Genomic DNA, 9,285 nt, shown 5'->3' with positions numbered 1-9,285 from the left:
AAGATATGTAGAAAATAAACGTATTTAAGATACGTTCATAACGAACATAACGTGGGAGAAAATACGTTTCTTGCTTAACGTAATTGAGGATGCAGTTTAGTTCTGTGGGAACGTAATTTTTAGGAGACAGGGTTGGTTTGTCTAGATGTCTTCTCATCAGGGCTCTATAAATAAAGAACTACGGAAGATATGTAATATTTAATGCAGCCGAACCGTGTATTACAATGTCGTTATGTGATGACTTCCAAAGAGAAAAGCAAGCACACTCGGAGTAAAGTATTATTATTTTTTAAAACGTTTTTCGGATTTCATATCGCATTAACACCATATCCCAACATGCATTGCGGCTAAACAATCCAATCGCCGAGCTTCTAGCTGAGTATCTTGGGTAATCAGTTCAGTGGGTTTGTGTTGTGTATCGCTATGATGCTCGAAATGTCCCTTATAGGCCTACGTCTGTTTCCGGTGACTTTATTTTGAAATTCAGTTCCTGAGAAACGGCTAAAAAGCCAGAGATTATAGAATTAAATGAATAAATAAAAACAAGGATAATTGTGTGTTATTGTTGAGTAAATAACAGTGTGTTATTCAGAAAAGAATAACAAAATTAGAAGAAATTTAAAAAAATAATAATCCAGATTTCATTATTCTGAGGCTCCGAGCCCCATTTCTTTTACTCACAGACGGCAAAAAAAGTCCGACATTATACAATTTAAAATAAAAACAATAATTGTGGCTTGATATTGAGTAAGAACCGGTAAGAACATGTTGTTATGAACCGCACAGCTTCCGGTCTACCAAGACCCGAAGGACAAAACGTGGCGTATCATATGCACGCAAAACTCGGCATTAGATCTCAATTGGAATGGTTAGCGTATCATATGCACGCAAAATCGGACTTCTGCGTATCTATTGCACGCATTTCCAATGTGTAAAGTCATGTCATTTGTACGCAGACTGAAGAGAGTGGGTTGTTTTAAATATACTTAATGACTGACTGAATGGAAATGACAATAAATGAAAACGGAAACGAAAAAAGCGATCATGAAAATGTTTCCAATAAATGAATAAAATGATTTTTTACCACTTTGTTGTTCAGATATATCACATATTTGTAACTAAATGATACATTAGTGGAAACAAAACACAGTATAAACTGAGGAGTGACTCCCGTGAGGTTCATGTGTTTTCTTCACTCCGCTGGTAAACTGCTCTCATGTCAAGAACATAGAGGTCAAAAAGCATCAGATCAGTGCATGGGCTGCATCGTCCAATCAGTGAGCGATACACAGTAAGGGGGTGGGGCGAGTGGCTGAGGATTTCAGCGGAGGATGGTCTGGTAGTTCCTCGATTATCGCTCCTCCGTTATCGATCCTCGATCCTCGATCCTCCGGCACAAATAAGGCCACTGGGACGCTACTCAAGATGGCGCAGACAAATCAACTTCCGGTGATACCGAGACACATGCAGGAGCGAGGAAATGAAAAATAAGAGAAGTGAAACGCAGCCTGCGTCTCACTTCGGTTATTTTTCATTTCCTCGCTCCTGCATGTGTTGATGCCTCTTCCCTTTTGGCCAGTTTTAGCTTTTTGTTGCAGGGTATTTATGTAGGCTGAAGTTAGCTGTAGGCCTATAAGCAGCTGCCTACATTGTCTTTGTGGTGATATCAGCAGAAAGCGAGTTGAAATCTCCTTCACCTATTTCATGCCCCTTGAAAGTCTTAATGAAATAACAAATCATACCTCATAAATGAATTAATTCACAAGCAAAAACAAACTGTTTTGCAATATTACATTCTAGTTTGAAGACTGCATGACTTAAATCCCCTTCTGGAGTCTTCCGCATGTCAAATCAATGGGCCTAATGTGAAGTCAAATGTTAGTCATGAGGGTCAGAACATACCAGGCCTCCTGTCAGAGAATGAAATAATCCTTTCATACATTCACTTGTCCGTTAACATTATTATTGCCTCGGTCAGGTCAAATATATTTTAACCGGCATTGGTGATTAATAGTTTGACAAAGAACACCACAACTCTTCTTCTTTATTCTTTCTAGAGGTTTATTGGCAATAGGCACAGTATTGGGGCATTACTGTCACCAACTGGTAAAGAGTTTGGATTAGATGGCCGAGCCTTTACAATATAAAAAAAATAGTATATTTAACATATCTGTATCTGCCATAGACTGTATATATAGGTATCTGCCCTTTCATTCTCTTTTAATCATTTGAATTCTGTATTATGTATGTTCTATAAAAATGCCTGGTCTATTTCTCTCAATGGCCTTCTCTATCCACTGCATTCATCACTAATAATTTTTACTATTTTGAGATTAAACTAAATGCTACTCATATGTTTAAGCTGAGTGTTGAAAGCTAAAACTGTTGAAAGCATGTGTAGGTACATATGCCTGTAAGCGTTGGCAATACACTTCCTTTCCTTCCTCATTCTTCTTTTGTAATGTGTGGGACAAAAGTCTGCAGCAGCATATAGCCAAGAATAGGCTATTCAAAATGACACTTAACTAAATGGTCTTTAGTCGTTATTATAGAAAGACAGATCAATGTCTTGTTTATTTTTGAACGTGGAATAAAAATAATACAAACGATGGCGGAAACAAACTATAATTTACTGGATTTCTAAAATTACATTTTTTTTTTTATTCAACAACGATCCCTAACAAAAGGCTGAGATTTGACACAAATGATCGCCATATGGTACCAAAGGAATGATTGCCATCCAGTGGAACAATTGAAAATAAAGAAAGTGACCTTTGTTTCACTAAGTTCAAATATGGAAAAAAATTATACGATATTATCTCAGATAAATATGACTCTCCTTTCAAAGAGATCCGGTCCGGTCAGTCTTACTAATTTTTGAAGATGGTGGTAGAGATATCTGCCTTTAAACTCACTTTGACATTACTTTGTGCTGTTTTGGCATTATTTTATTTAGGGAACGTATGCATTCCCGTTGAATGTGGTGTGGACACATTGAGCAGATCTGATGGAGGAGGGATTAAAGAGAGGGGCCCGGTCCTGGATAGACTAAAGCGGTGAAGACCTCAATGTCCAGCCTGGCCTTCATGTTCCTCCGGGTCAACCAATTACATTACACCTGAATTGTAGTGGAGTAGAAATACAAAGTAGCAGTAAATGGCAATACTCAAGTAAAGTACAATTATCTCAAAATTATAAAAGAATTGTACAGCAGTTGAATACATGTAGCCTACTATAGTTACTTCCCACCTCTGTATACAGCACTGTGGTAAAAACTCATCAGTTTGCTGAAAAACTTGCTATACAGATACAGCGTGGGAGGCGGGGCCTCGTTCATTCCTATGAGAGTTGCTCATTGGCGCATGAAGACAAAATGGCCCAACTTTTGAGAGAGCGAAACGTCACGAAAGGATTCATATAATCATATCATCCGTTCTTCCATGGGTAAAGGTAAAACTCATGTAGTACTGAAAACTTCACATGAACGTGCCGGGCGGCGCGGTCCCGTGGGTTTGATCCGCGTTCATAATACAGAGGAAAATAACTCAGAATAACGTTATTAGCACATCTTACAACTTGAGAACCAAATGTTTTTAATAAGGGCTAAACAAATGTTCATACTGGTTAGTTTAAAAAAATGTATACGATTCACAGATGTCTCTTTCCCAGTGGCGGAGCCAGGACATTTTCGGTGGGGTGGCCAGGATGGAACCAGTGATCATTTTGGGGTGGCATTGAAATCACTATTACAGTGGGGCAAAAAAGTATTTAGTCAGCCACCAATTGTGCAAGTTCTCCCACTTAAAAAGATGAGAGAGGCCTGTAACTTTCATCCTAAGTATACCTCAACTATGAGAGACAAAATGAAAAAAAAAATGGCGGTAGGTACACGTAGCGTCCACGTACAGGAAGGACATGAAGAGGACCACAGGACCTTCCTGGGGACGAGTCATTCAAACCCAGTGTAATTACGGACAAAATATAGATGTATGTCTTCGACAAGAGGGTCCTCCTGTGGGTCAAAACACCTGTATTTACAATCTCACACAGTATCTTATGTGAGATGTATGCCCTGGGAATGTGAATATTTGGAGATTCTTAAGTAATTCATTTCGCGGCGCATTCTCTAGGTGAAGTTACATCAAAATTACAAAATACTAATTAAAGAGTAATTGAAGTCTTGCGAAAATTCTATTCATTCACGATGGCACCCTAGTCAACGTCGGCCACCTGTTTACCGTTACCAAGTTTCGTCTTTATAAAACGTATCAACTTCTTGTTTATGAGTACACAACCGTCTACCTAATATACATCTTCTTATTTGACGTATAATTTTTGTACTTAAATTAAATATTATAATGTTTAAAAAACAATAAACAGTGACACACTTGTGTTTTAACTCGCAGTTGCAGTTGGTGGGGTGTTACAGAGACAGACTGTCCTCACATCAAGATTGCCTCTCGGGGTCTTGGCGCCGAGGCCCGGCCTGAAGGTGTTAACGTTATGGGTATTCCTCGACTTGTAGTACGGCGTCAAAAACCGCACCGACACGGAATCAACTTTCGGGTCACCGCTAGACAAGAGGACATGAGTGACTAAGTCATGTCATTATTGTCAAAACAATAATGGTCAGACCCAATCGTGATCGATAGCGATTGCTTATATTTCTTTGAAAAAGAGGTGGTCGTACCTTGTCATTTCCGTGTACAGAAATATGTACTCAGTAGATATCACCTCTCTTGTTTATCTCTCTTATCTTTGTCCATATGTTATGATTATACTCGTCATTTTTTTCAAGAGACAATAACTTATTGTTTTATGCAAATTTTCCCTTCACTAAACATTTTATAGGTATTTCGTTTTTAGACGAATGTTCAAAGACAAGTACTACCCACAACTCTCTTACATGGTATTCTGAGAAGTAGACAGAGTGGCGAGCGTGCGAAGCCGCGCTCTGACGACTTGAAGTGGGTATTCTTTTTTAGAAGGGACCACGTACCGGGGGGTTTGGGGCTCTACTCCAGTCCCTAGACGGGTGCGCGGGGTGTGGGAAATTTATACAGTGTACCTATACTTTGATGTTATGTAAACGTGTGTAGAACACAGGTATAGAAAGACAAAACAAAACCAGGTACGGTGCAACGTACTTACGCGCCCTGTACAGTTTATAGACCTAATTCTCCAACGAAAAGAAACGTGTCGTACTTTGCTTTTGCGGTTTACTTACCCGACACTAAACTCAAAAAATTCGTCTCTGCAACTCAAGTTATTAAGCATGCGGGGGAGCTTTCCCTACAACATTTTTAACTTTACCGGGAACTCTCCTTTTCCAAGGGGTGGGGACGCAATGTGCTAAGGCAGCAGGACCAGGGAACGTCTTTTTTGTCGGGTTTCGTACTACAAAGGGGGGTACAAAGGGTCATCCAGTACCACAGGCAAACCTACGTGAGGTCGTATAGACAAGACGTGAGGTTTGGTGCAGGGGATCCAACCATCAAACAAATGGTTTTTCAAAATAAACACCAAGTAGAACTGGATAACTGTAAGAGGGTTAGGAGAGACCTAGTAGATTTTACGAGAGATCGTTTGAAGTCTGCCCGACCTGGTACATGACCGATTTCGTGTCCCCCTGTGCAGACCGTGACGTCCTAAACTCAGCGGACCGCCGCATCAAACAATGACACCATCGGAAACTATGAAACCAGGTCGGAGAGCACGTCCAGTAACTGAATCCAGGGGGGCACACCCAAGACGCCTAAAAACGAGTGGCAAGAACCTAGTAAACTGCGGGTGTCCCACTCTAGAACGAACCTCGGGGTCTAGCTCCCTCTAATAGTCACCAGAACATCAGAAGGTAGACAGATTATTAACGACGGGTCGTCAACTAAATAAGGGTGGTCGACGGATGGATGACGTCTAAGTCCAGCAAGGGTCGGACCCACGTCGCAGATGTTTAAAAACCAACAGACCACAGGAAACTGCGAGAAACCAGAACCGGTATTCACCTCAAACCTCACACTGACACACCTCCAACACCTGTCCACAGAATTATGACTATTCTGCGAAGTTTTCCCGGTAATTATGTCAATTGTCTCACCTCCTTTCTCCTCCGGAATTTCTTCTTCAATGTCCAGACACTCTCGGTCTTTAGAACAACAAACATCCACTGGTTTATGAATAAAAGGTGGTATTACACGTTTATTTAAGAAATTTTTAGTTACACNTCCCCACCTCTGCTGCTCACTGCTGTAGCATGGTCAGTAGCTACTGTCAGTAGAGGAGAGTAGCTGTACTAACATCTGTAGCATGGTCAGTAGCAGTAGCAGCTACTCTCCTCTACTGACAGTAGCTACTGACCATGCTACAGCAGTGAGCAGCAGAGGTGGGGATAGGTGGGACTATGGATTCATCGTTATCAGGAAATGATTGTATAGGGCGTACAAACAGAGCCGTTTGCCCCCCCAGAGCGTTCCGTTTTCAGATCTATCCACCTTGTGACCCATTATCGTTTGCTGGGTCCGTTTCCGCATTTCCGTTACGGCCTCGTGTGAACGAACGGGCTATACGAAAGAGAAAAGTAGCACATACAACCGTTTGCGTTCTCGTGTAAACAGCAGATGAGGCCCAGTGGGGAAAGAGAATGGTCAGGGGGAGTGTTCAGTGGGAAATGGCAGCAGAGTTCACAAGCTTTCTTTCATGGCGAACAAGTCACAGTTGCTTCCTTTTTTAACCCAGACCTTGAAGTTGATGATGAAAGTTAAAGTTTCTCATGTCAGGACTGCAGACATTAAAGGAGAAAATAATTCACCTTGTCATTCACTGCGAAACAGAAAACACTCTTCAGGCACACAATACTTTCTCCTCCCCCGCATTCACAGCGACTTCATTGTGTTCCACTGATTCAATGAACTAAAATGAAATGAGACACATTCATTCCCGAAGGACAGGACAAAAGCTCTCCAGAGGAGAATCACTGACTCCAGCTTCAACAGGAAAGAAAATCCTCCTGCATCAAGGTTGCTTTCCTACGGTGTGTAAGGGCCATTGTAGGTAAAAGAAGAAAATAATGAAAGATAGCGGTGCAGGGGAAATTATATACCATGAAAATGTGTTCAAATTCTGCTAAATGTAGGTCATAAATTGACGTAACTGTACTGTTTTGTTAAAGGAAACATATTGCTTTACTTTACAATGTTGGATCCACCACATCACACCACAGACCTTGCCGCTTGCCCCATATTATGCCTCAAGTCAATTAACCCTAACCCTAATCACAATCTAAAATAACAATGAGAAAATGCCAAATCACGTTAACAGTGTCTCTTTGTGTGACCTTTCTCTCATGTCTGAATAATCCATTACCATACATTTACGTCATCAACACCAATTCAAAAAAAGCAATGTTACGTTTTGGACGTATGAGCTCTGGTTGGTAGCTGGCTTATTTCTATTCCATACAGCAGTGACCCGTTCCTCTGTCTGCCTTCATGATACACACGGTGCTCTCCGTGTTTTAGCGCCTGGTGAACGCACGTACGATGTAGCGTTAATGAGTTTGAGAGTGCTGTTTTAATTTCCCATGTGGAGGCCGGGGGAACCCGTCCTCCTGACCCTGGCATGTGTCGGATAGCCCTTCCAGAGCTCAGCAGAGAAAAACGGCCTTATTAGCCCAGTTCATTAAAATCATTAATAGTCATGAAATGAGAGGCACCAGAGTCCAAAAGGCTTAATGCTCCATCCATATTAATTAGACGCCCACAAATCGGAAGTGAGGGAAACCGGGGCTGCTGCAGCACACACAAACATGCGCACACGTACACACGTTAAGGCAACCTGCCTACTGTGGCGTATAACCTCCTCACAACCCGTCCCCACCTTCCCCTCCCCCCGACTACCACCGCTGCTACCCTCCTGTTACGACTCCCGATTAAAATCCGTTTTAATTAAAACTGATCACATTAAGAAACTGATGTGGTTAATTAACTGGACTCTGGTGGAAGTGGCTTCTTCTATATCTGACGGATGCATTGTAAAACACTTCCCGTCGAGGGGAGCAGCGCTGCATGTAAAACCGCCACCCCCGCGACCCCCATCGTCTATCAGCCCCGCTCCCCTCCCCCTCTTCACACCATCTTAAATTCTCTTTAAATTCCACACAAAACCCATCAGTCTCAACAAGTAATTGAGACTATTTTTTAGGCTTTAGGACAACCAGAATGAATGCATTTGCTTGGATCTCTCGTGTTTAAAGAATTGTTTAGAAATATCAGCATCTTTAATACGGCTCGTTAATATTGCACTTCTTTAGTAATGTCGAGTGTAATCTATAGGAAACTACCATTGTAACATGATTGTCCTTATGCATCATCCTCCAATCTTTCTTCCAAAAAATACATTTTTGTTCAGTGGTAAACAGACATATTTTTCAACTTACTTCTCTTATATCTCAAGCTTATTATTACCGACTCTAAATGGAAAGTAGGCTACGTTGTTTTTATACGTTGGTATTTCAGGGAGCCTGGCAGTTATGAGCTCTATCCAGCCCATGGGTAGTTTACAGGACAAGAAAGGTGGATTTTGTCCTGCAAAGACATGCATGCATAGTTTATGGGGCCTAAAAATGTGGGAAAAGTTTTCCCATTAAATACACTAAGCCCATAGATTATTTGGATAACCTCAAAGTGAGAAACTTCGCAGTAAATAACCAGGGAAAGATGTGTACTTTGCCTGTTTTGAAAGTTGGAATTCTCTGCAATCGTTAGAGCTACACCAAAGTGACAGGCAAATACAGCTGGTTGTCCATATGAGATAGAATGAGACCTGACATTCAGAATATGATTAGATGTTAGATTCTTTATGGGACTCAATAATCGTCTAAAAAGCCAGTGTTGGCTTCACACCTCCCTGCTTCCTCTTCTTGGTCTTTTATGGATGCTTTTAATTTTTCATGCTCCATCCTTTTTTATCTTCCACACACAACTTTTTTCCCTTTTCCTCCCTTATTTCCGGCTTTCTTTTTTCTTCCCAATCTTCCCTGCTCTTTGTTCATCCCCACCCCCCCGTCACTGCCTCCCTATCTTCCTCGCCGGCGTCCGACCACACGGCTCTCTTGCTTGCGATTAGAAGTTATGGTTTGTGGCTGGTGAGCTGACAGCGCTACAGCAGAGGGCGAGATAAGGCTGTGACCTCTTTGGCCGGGGAGGATGAGATGAATACATTGTGTGTGAAGGGAGGCTGAGTCAAGAGGAAGAGGAGAAAAGTGGGGGGGGGGGTTCTGTCCCTGGG

The sequence above is a fragment of the Notothenia coriiceps genome, unplaced genomic scaffold (assembly GCF_000735185.1).
Source record: "Notothenia coriiceps isolate Sejong01 unplaced genomic scaffold, NC01 NC01_scaffold00037244, whole genome shotgun sequence".
NCBI classification, from domain to species: Eukaryota; Metazoa; Chordata; class Actinopteri; order Perciformes; family Nototheniidae; genus Notothenia; species Notothenia coriiceps.
This window is presented reverse-complemented; position numbering follows the sequence as displayed.